The sequence below is a fragment of the Otolemur garnettii genome, unplaced genomic scaffold (genome assembly GCF_000181295.1).
Source record: "Otolemur garnettii isolate 467f Iridium unplaced genomic scaffold, OtoGar3 scaffold00131, whole genome shotgun sequence".
Classification (NCBI taxonomy): Eukaryota; Metazoa; Chordata; class Mammalia; order Primates; family Galagidae; genus Otolemur; species Otolemur garnettii.
In genome coordinates this window covers 3,222,268-3,233,371 of record NW_003852526.1, presented here as the reverse complement: position 1 = coordinate 3,233,371, position 11,104 = coordinate 3,222,268, and the positions used below count along the sequence as shown (strand labels likewise).

The 11,104-nt window shown below is 36.4% G+C and overlaps 1 protein-coding gene across 7 annotated transcripts in view; it reads right to left on the bottom strand.

Annotated features, from left to right (window-relative positions):
- BBX (BBX, HMG-box containing) overlaps window positions 1-11,104 on the bottom strand; it is a 279,317-nt gene that overhangs the window by 247,781 nt on the left and 20,432 nt on the right. The window lies entirely within an intron of this gene.

Here is an 11,104-nt window from a genome sequence, read left to right as displayed (position 1 = left end):
GCAAACTAATACGTTCCTTTTGGAAAGATGTTTGGAGAACACTGAGAGATCTAAAAATAGACCTGCCATTCAGTCCTCCAATTCCTGTACTAGGTATATATCCAGAAGGCCAAAAATCACATTAGAACAAAGATATTTGTACCAGAATGTTTATTGTAGCCCAATTTATAATTGCTAAGTCATGAAGACGCCCAAGTGCCCATCGACCCATGAATGGATTAATAAATTGTGGTATATGAGCACCATGGGATATTATGCAGCCTTAAAGAAGGATGAAGACTTTACCTCTTATGTGTTTATATGGATGGAGCTGGAACATATTCTTCTTAGCAAAGTATCACAAGAATGGAAGAAAAAGTATCCAATGTACTCAGCCCTACTATGAAACCAATTTATAGCTTTCTTATGAAAGCTATAACCCAATTATAGCCCAAGAAGAAAGGGAAAGGGGAGTGGAAGGGGATGGGAGTGGGGAGGATGGGTGGAGGGAGGATAATTGGTGGAGGGAGGATAATTGGTGGGACCACACCTACAGTGCATCTTACAAGGGTACATGTGAAATTAAACGTCTTAACACAATAACTAAGAAAATGCAGTGAAGGCTATGTTAACCAGTTTGATGAAAATATTTCAAATTGTATATAAAACTAGCACACTGTACCCCATGATTACATTAATGTACACAAATATGATTTAATTAAAAAAAAATAGCTGGGCGTTGTGACGGGCGCCTATAATCCCAGCTACTTGGAGGCTGAGGCAAGAGAATCACTTAAGCCCAAGAGCTGGAGATTGCTGTGAGCTATGACACCACAGCACTCTACCTGAGCAACAGCTTGAGACTCTGTCTCAAAAAAAAAAAAAGAAGGAAAAGTAAATATTGTGCTCAAAAAATAAGTGAAATGGTACCCAAAACTGTTATCAAAAGTCCCTTATCACTATTCTTTTCCTTGATCTTCAGCTTCTGTTCTCTGCAAACAGTACAGCACCCCAAATATGAGCACTCCTGGGTTTAGATCCCAAGTCTCTTTACCTTCTCCATATGCCTACTTGATTTCCTAACAGCACTTGCTGCACATACAAATCAGCTACAGGACTTAAGAAAAAGTCACATTCTTGGCTCCCACTCAGAAAATTCTTACTTGTTCAGGAATAGACCCAGAAGATGAAGCTGGGAAATCACAGTTGGCCCCCAAGGTCTCACTTGCCTCTTCATCTGCCCTTTTACTTTGGTGTATGATACAGTATTTATCATCCCACTACCAACTTACATCCTCCTGCAGACTAGTTCTTTTGTCCTAACTTCAGCTTCTAAAATCCACACCTCCTGCTTGGGCCCCAGGATCTCTCTTCCCACATTCTGCCCTCCCAGATGCAGCCCTCAGGCCCCAATCAGTCAGTTAGCCTCTGCATTAAAAAGCAAGGGCCTAGATTTTAACCCTAATAATCACCCAGAAGCAGGGGAGGGGAAAGGCAAATTGATCACTGGCTCAGGCTCTAGAGTCAAAATGACCAAAGTTTAAATCCTAAAGCACAGAAGTACTTACATGGATAAGATATTAATCACCTGGAGTCTAGATTCTTCAATGGATAAAATGGGGAGCAATAATATCTATCTCAGCCTTACTGTAAAGATTAAATAAGAATTTAAAATACCTATCACAATGTCTGGAACATAATGTTCTATAGCAAGTAGCAATTATTATGATAAATACAGATGAATATATAAAATGGCTAAATCTTTCACTATAATGCAATGAGAATTTTCATCATTCATTTTAATGAGATAAGCCAAGCTTTTCATTACTGACCCGTCCATTCAAACTCAGTAAATTCAGCTGAGGTTTAACCTTACCAACCTGAGATCACTCTTACTCCAAAATAGTATTTTTGAAATCGAGTTCTCTTCTATGAAGTCAAATAAGATACAGCACTTAAAGGGTGGGTAAAATGAGGTCTTCACTACCTCAGCAAAAATGACTAAATGTGGCTTTGATCTATAAATCCCTATATAATTGAAGCTGCAATGTCCTTAGAGATTGCATATCTCTCTGCCTCTCATGGTTGTTCAGACTGGCTGAAATGTTCTTGTTCTCCAGATCTGAACAAGGGAAATATGAAGAAACTATATGAGAATTCATCATCTTACTTCAAGAGAAATAATCTTTAGCTGGGGGAGGGGCAGCTAGAATGATTCCTATTGTCGTTTCTTTCCAAGTACTTTTACTGATTTTTAAACACAATTTAACTTATAACAATAACTTAGAGGATATTGACTTGATTTCACACTTTTCCATCAGAGACTTTCCTGTTCGTACAAAGTCTCTAATGCCTGTTTTCACTACTATCATGGAAGCTGTGGAGGTACCCATTTTTATTTAGTTTTTATTTGCAGGGCTTAATACCATGCCTGCCAGGCATATGGCAGGACCTCAATAAATGTTCATTCAGTGAAAGTTAATAGTTCTTGTGATCATCCCCAGAGTTTACTTTTGAATATATCAAGAGTTGTTTCGACTGCTTCTCTAACATGAGTAGAGGATAGACCAAGCCCAACACTAATCCCTTAACACTGTAATGTCTCTAAGAGTTGAAACAAACCCAGCAATTATTTACTGGGGGTATCTTTCATGTGCCATGCACTCTGCTCAGAAGAGCTCAATGTTCTGCAACTAAAGTAAACATGAGGCCTTTTAGCCCCCTACATGTAAAAGAGATACAGGTCAGGAACTTGTGAAGAATACCAAATAATTCTGAATTTTAAAATACTACTATTTGTCAGTGTTTATGGGAGCTTCTTCCCCTTGTGGTTCTAACAGGACACTGAGTCGCAGGGAATTACTCCTAGTAGATTGTTCCTGATTATTCTAGGCCAACATCTTATTTCATATATGAGAAAACTGAGGCCTATTAAAATAAAGTATATGACACAAGTTACTCACATAAGTATTGCAAAAGTGCTAGAAGATGAGTTTGCAAATTTTCAGGAATAAATGCCCTTACATACAAATTAGGTCCATGACGCTAGAAAGAGAAGATTATTCATATTACGTTTTTCTATTGTGTCTTCTTATAGTCTTATACATTTATGCTAAATGTGAAGGCAAAACCTGATTTTTCTAACAAAAATGTACTATACAAAATAAAACAAACTATTTCTAAACATTACTCTTCTAAATGTTTCTTTACATTTAGAAAAGAAAAATTCACTGAAGTGCTTTCTTAGAAACCACTTTATAGAACTGATGATCATAAAGAATTTTCACATAAAAATCAACAAAGTGTTATCATTGGGCTCATTACTAATCCAAGATGCAGCATCAAATAAGTAACTGATACATGGTTATTTTTGTATTTCCTCTCTCCTTTCCTTGTATATGTGTGTGTATGTATTTATAATACAGAAAAATACAAAGGGCCCAAAAGAACTATAAAAATAAATTTATAGTCTATAAACACTGAACTCTGTTGTAAATTACCTAAACATTGATATAGTAGCTTTACTAAATATTTTTTGGCTTTCAGAATGTTTATAACAGCTCTTGGGAGAAGGACTTAGACAGTGTTAAAACTCTCAAAAAAGTTGTTCCAGTGAATTAGATTTCATGCTTTCATTTTCTCAAAGAGTTTCTACAGCAAAGGAAAACATTCAAAATCATTCCACTAGGCCACCAGGTGAAGTATTAAAGTGGGCCGTCAATTCAGCCTCTAAAACATCACTTAGCTCCACTGCCTCTCCAGTCCCTACAGCCACCCTTTCATGGGAGGCTACTGCCACCCATCTCCTGCTCCAAGGTCACCAGAGTTGGCTACTGAACCTGCTTTAATGATTCTCCTCTGCTTGGCCTGGCAATTATGACCATCCCACCCCATCCTAGGATCTGACCCTGATCTCACTTAAAATATACATTTTCCTTGCACTCATCCTTTCTTCAGCAGGCCTGAATGATCACTACTGGAGCTCCTCACCTGCCCTGTGCTTTCCAATCTTCGGCATGCTTTTGCTTACAGTTTTTAATCACTCACCAGGACTGTCCTTTCCTCTTTTCTCATTCACCCAACAAAAATTTATTGACAGGCTATTCTGTATAACTTGCTAAAAATACAAAACCAAATAAGGTAATCTCCCTAAGTTCAGGTGGGTGTGCTTAAATCCCTTTCAATCTCCAAGGCCCATTTCAAGTTTCTATGAGGACTTCCCTAATAATGAAGCCAAACGTTACTAGTCCCTCATCTGATCTCCTTTACCATACTGCCTTGTACCTCCCTTGAGTGACTCATCACTCCATCCAAGAGTCAACACAGGTCTTCACAGGTACTGAGCATCTCCTATATGCAGGCATGTGCCAGCCACTTGTCTTTATGAAATCCCATTAAGGTCTCATAAGGTGGTTCTCCCTATACTTCCTTTCCTTTCCTGTTGTCTCTGTTGTATACACTCCTCATGAACAAGGATACACCATCCCTACCCTTATCTACTTTGTAATATTCACAGTGCTTAGGATATAGTAGATGCTCAATACTATATGCTGAAAGAATTAACAGATAAACCTGTAAATGAATAGGTAGGAGTAGGGGAGAAAGGAGTATTTATTACCAAAGAATTTTTGAAAAGAAAATACTAGCTCAACACTTCTCCCTTGACTTCTTGCAAATTATTTTAAAATTGAAATCCCCCCTTCCTTCTACTTGGTATTTTATTTTAAAAGACAACTGAGAACAGCACGCTTGTTTAAGACACTGGCCTTAGGACTTGCTTGACAGTCCAAAAGGCCTACAAGCTAGCTTGACTGCTACTGAAATTTCAAAGAAAAGTCTTAAAACAAGTATGAGTGAGTACCTGAGCTGCAAGGAATGCACACGGTTTGCCCTTAATTCTGCCAGCTATAGAGAAAGCCATCCAGAGTACCAGGCATCCTTTTCCAAGCATAACAGTGGATTCCCAAACACCTACCTTCAGGTACAAACTTCTGTACAACCTTTCATGCTGAACAGGAATGTCTCCAAAAGTGCTAGAAGCACTCTAAAACATTGCAGAAAAAGACACACAGATCTTGGGAAAGGACAGGGCATCCCTGAGGTTAGCACCATGCCCACCATCTTTGCACACACCCCCAAACCCCTCCCGGATTTGTACAATTCCTGACAGGACAGAGTATGACCCCTATCTAACCAATCACAAACCACCCTAGAGAATGCCATCTTCTCTCACTCTCCTTCCCTTACTTTACTTTTCCTGTAACAAATAACCATGTAACCTACCACACAGCGTATTTTATTTATAGTCTCTTTTCTCCCACTAGAAAGTACACTCCACAGCAATTTCAACTATCATATTATTACTAGTATAGTCTCAGAGATTACAACAGAGCCTAGACCATATTAAGAGCTCAATAAATGTTTGTTAAATAAATGCTACATTTTTTTATTATCTAAGTAATGTCCTGATTTGTTTTTAAATGTATAGTACTACCCATTTTCAGGAACTCCCTTCAAAACCACTTATTTTCTGAACCTGGAATCTTTTTTTATTCATAAAAGACTGTAAGATCATACATTATTCTTATGAACACAAATGAACACACTGAACAACAGCAAAAGTGTCTGTATTTGTAACAGTATAAATTTATGACTGCTAAGTGCCTGTATGCAAAGGCACTTAGGTTTTATATAGGTTGTATCTTTAATTTTCAAAATGACTCTAAAAGAAAGTTCATCTTCCTGGGTTATAGATGGGGAAACTATCATACCAAGAGGTTAAGTCCCTTGCCCAAATTCACATAGCTAAGAGGTGGCACAGATGGCATTCAAATGGGAGTTGTCTGGCACACGGTCACTCTTCTAAAACACAATGCCTCTCAGGTAGGCATTTAAAAGACCGACTCAATTAGGTTTCTAAGAGTGTAGCTGAACCTACAACTCCACTTTAAATTATGACATAGAAGCCAAGCAAATGAAGAACACAAGTAACTGTTCCAGGAATCAGAAATTAAAGAGTCCAGGTGCCAGAGTCCCAAGATATCTGAGAAGCAGAGTAAAAAGGGAAGTGGCTTTGAACTTAGGGGCTGGCCCCTCCCACGTTGACTCCAGGTGAGTTAGGATGAGTAAGCTTTGCTCTCAAAATCTGTAAAAAAGGAGAGGAGAGGAGAGGGGAGAGGATGGGAGGACAGGACAAGAGATGAGGGAGTTGGATAAATTCTATCACCAATATTTGTTATGCCCTTTTAGTGAACTGAGATACTTTAAAACATACAGAAGAGTGCTTGGTATGCAATAGGTAGTAAATACCTATTATACTTAATGTCATATTCATTTCTTAAAGGGTAGGGAAAATATAAAAAAGGAAAATCCTAGGATAGGCTTCATCGAAATCTGAGAGACAGCTAATCATATCTTAAAACTGTATTTCAAAAGAGCCCACAAAATTCTAAATTCACCTTATATTTCATTCATCCTTGAGTGCCCATTTACCTAACAGGAAGTGAATAAGGTACTGTTAAGTCACATTCCAATGGGGGTGAGGGATGGATGTCAAGGTCTGACCCCACCAAAGGGTTTTTTGAACTCCAGACAACAGAACATGTGAAAACAAATGGGTCAGTGGGGTCAGTCTCTGACCTCCCCCTCATCGGAATGCAACTGTTATGTCAATATAAGGTACAATCATCACCTGTACAAATAAGATGAAGTTCAATAATTTCATTTATTGAACAAGTATTTAGTGAATGGTCTCCAATACCATGAATTTACAAAAGATACTACTTTATCATAAATGCTTTCTTAAAGTTCTGCTAACGACAATTTATATCATCATCCTGAGTACTGCTAAAACTCAAAGCTATAAATCTTCACCACCAAAAATAATTTGAGAATGATTGAACTTTTTCATGTTGTCTGAGGAAATATTTTTCTAATACTATCTCTTTATAATATAAAACAACTTGCTTAGTTATTACTTGAGTAGCTCTTACATATTTTTAAAGCAAGGAAATAAACACTGATTAATCTTTCAAACTATCCTGAGCATTATGAAGTTTTACTTAAAATACTCATTACTCACAAGTCAGAGTAAATAAAGTAACAGAGCCATTATGTTAATAAACCATAACAGAAACTGGTTGGGTAAGAAGATATTCAGAAAATCAATGTAATTACTTTTCCTTCTGAAAATACAGCAGTTGTTGAAGGGATAAAGGAACCACATATTACTATGAGGTACAATATTATACTTATAATAATTCGAATAATACAAATTTTCAGGTCCCAAAATATCATCATCAAATATCTAATTCATACATTTCAAATTAATAAAGCATATTTAACAAAATCTTTTCCTTGGATTAAAATTATCATGAATTTTTATAATAATAAAAGATTTTTTTTAATTACTTAACTCAGAAGTCCCAACCCTCTCCATATACTAAAAAGGTAATAAAAAGTCAAAATGGGATATGAATTCCTGACATGAATTATTTACAAAAATTATGTGTCTTATGTAAGATAAAATGGTGCATTCCTAAAAGTATTTGTCACTAAAACCACTTGATAATGAATGATTTAATGATGTGGTTTTATGTATCATGAAATGAAATCTTAAAAATCTGGAAGTTTGCAGCCACATGTAGGCAAATAACCAGTGTTCTGACAATAAACTATAAACCCTATGATCCTTAAGTTACTCAAACTAAAATTTCCTCAATTATGACAGTAGTAAAAATAAAGTAAATAGCCAATAATTTATGAGAAAGAATAACTGGATAAGAAGTGACATCTTGGCAAAGTCTAAAGAGTTAAGGAATCAAAATATAGATGATCAGGGCTCCCAGGTCTTAAATCTTCAGAAGACACAGAAAAGTGTACTGATTCAAACAAAACATTATCCACTCAGTGTGTTAAGAGCTAGGAAGCCGCATGAAAGCTCAGGGATAGGACCTAAATACAAGTAAAGGGTAAGTATTACCTTGAGGTTTCCATGTAATATTCCTACTAGAAACAATTAACACCTTTGAGCTACTGTAAACAAGCACTCTCCTTTTCACAAACCAGCAGTATTTTACTGCCCTTTCTACCAAGCTGTGAGGAGAACTGGTAAAAGAGTAACATTTCAAAATCTTTGTTTGGAGCCCTGTATTTTACAACTATGTCCCTGAATCGAAAAAAGCCCCAGCACAACTGTGGTTTTAACTACTTAATGCATCATCACTACCTACTGGGCAAGACCCAAACTCTACCAGGGGAGCACCACAGACTACCCAAGCCACAGACAGGGTAATGGATTTCCTGCTGTATATCCCACCAATTGCCACTCCCTAAGGAAGAATAAGAAAGGTTAATTATTTCTTGTTAAGAAAATAATTCCCTGGACTAGCACAAAGAAGGCACTACTATCTTTCCACGCATATAAGGAATTAAGCCTGTATAGCCCTTGGTGGCCCAAACAACCATCCCAGAAGTCAGACAGGCAGCATTCTGAAACCTTCCATACATAGCTAAACATAAGGTACTGATCTGCTAGCACCATTCTCTCACAAAATTAAACGCTTTTATTTCCATTTAGCTGCCACTTAAGATTTATAAAAGGTTCGTTTTTCCTTTCATTCTCTTAACATAAGTCCTCACAGAACATACTTTCTCCATCACAGGTTGCCAATTTTTGGTATGTTAAAAATCCCAACAAGTTGCACTTATTTGATGTGACAATTAACTTTTAATGATGGGTAAGAGAGGTGGATGCTTAAAGTCATTCTGCATTCTATTACTGTATCCATCTAATAAAGGAAAGCTCCTTTATAAAGGTCAAAAAATTTTCTCCTTTTATCAGACACTAAAAGACAGACTAACTTTAAAAATATATTAAATTGGTTGGGCCAAGAGGTATGTAATAGACTACAGAGCTTTTATCAGTAACTGCAGAGGTAACAAAACATCTCTATTATCTATTCTTTTAATTTCTGTCATGTTTGTAATTTTTAAAATAATGATTTCATAATAACTAGCACTTTAATTCAATAAATACATATATTTCTAGATATGATGTTTTAATACCTGATATCTAAAGCCATGATTTCCTAGGATATGAATACCTGTAGGTCTCTGTGTACACCTGTAGAAGTTGTGCTATACACAACCCTGGGGGGCATCATTTGCATCAGGAACCATAGATCTGTACATATATTTATGATAACAATTTCCTGCCAGAAAACAGTCAAGTGTCTTGTTCTAAGAAAATCAATCTATTATAATAGTTTTCCAACATTTGGAAATAAAGCGCCTCAGAAAGGGGTGACTATTTTAACATACAAAAACAAAAGCAGAACAGAGCAGCAGCTGCAAGACTACGTAGCTCTTATTTTCTGAAAGTTCAAGGCTGGATGACGGCCCCTTCTCAAGTGAACTCTGAGGAGCACAACTCAGGTAAGGCATACCAGCCTTCTCTGAACTGCAGAGAACAGGTTATTTTCTCCCAGATAAAACTTATAAAACTAACCTTGAAAATATTATCTGGGATCTTAACTTACTAATGTTTAGTCCATATTACATTTGAGTGGATTCAGAGTGATAATGTATATTGTGGTCACTATATTATACTGGTTTCTTAATAAAGCCACCATGAGGTGTCATAGTATACAAATTAGTTAAATCACTCTTTCTAAAGTAAATTTGTTATTGTTTTACTAAACGATATGATATAACTACTCTACTAAAAGCTATGAGTGGCTTATACGTTCATGAATAGAACAAATCTAACAGCCCTAGAAAGGCTTTTAAAGGCTCTTTTGCTGAAGATAAGGATGAGCTGCTAAGAGGCTGGGATGGTCTTTCCCAAGATCAAACTGTAATAAACTCAGGGCATTTTGATAAACACACATGCCATGTACCAATGTGTTATTGTTTTGCAAATTCTTGCTGTGCTTTCACAGGACACAGGGAGCTATACCAAAGCCATGTTTTACTTTATTATCCATCAGCTATCAAAACCATGTTATGCCACTAAATAAACTAGAAATAAACATAACTTAGAAGTTAACATGTACAATGTATTACATATGCATGTTAACTTTATTCTAATAATACATAAAATTTTAGTTCTTTAATCTTAACCTATAAACAATAACAAAAAGTCATATATTCTTGCTTTGAAGGTGGTGTCATCAATTGGCTAAAAATGTTTTTCACATCACTTAGAAGCTCAGCAGATTTCTATAACAAAATACCAAGCCAGAAGTCTTACATTTTAGTGTCAGCTCTGCTACTCAAAGTGCCTGGGTCCTAGGGCCTTAATCTGGGCCATGGTTTCTTCAAATTAAAACAGTGGACTATATTACTCCAGATCATCTACAGTATCCTTTTAAAAGCAAAAATTCTATTATTCCCTTAGCATTTAAATTATAATCCAAAACTGTTTTCTTTTTTATTTTGAGACATGATTTTTTTTTAAAAAAGGCACGTATTTCATTTCTAGATAACACTTTTTTTAACTTTAGAAGTTTACCAAATACTCAAAATGATTCAAGAAATAACACTTTTTTAAACTTTAGAAGTTTACCATACACTCAAAATGATTCACGAAATTAAGTTGATTGCTGAGTAACTGGCAATCTGCTTGATGATGTAGCAACACAAACAGAGAAAAGGCCATTCTATCCTGGGATCACACAGCACAAGAGGTGGAACAGGGGAGTGAGTGACTATAAACGTGGCCTCAGCAAACAGAATGAACCAGGATGCAACACCAGCTCCACTGTTTACCAGAAGAATGACCCTGGGCAAGCTGCAAGACTCTGAGACTCAGTGCCCTCATCTAAAGTTGATAATAATTCCTACTTCACAGATTTGTTGTGCGCTGAGAAGAGCAGGATCACTGGATTCAGAATTTACACCACTGCTTAAAAACTAAGGGCAGAGGTCTCTCTCACCTTTTCTCCTTCATGAGAGAGACCCACTTCCAATTCTCTTGGAAGAGCTCTAAATTTTCACTTCCTAAATAAAACTGTGTTATCCTGAAAAACAAAATAAAACACAAAACTAAGAGTAAAGAGGAACGCTACCTAATTATCCCCATTTCTCATATTCCACTTGATATGGAAAGCCAAACTAAAGAAGA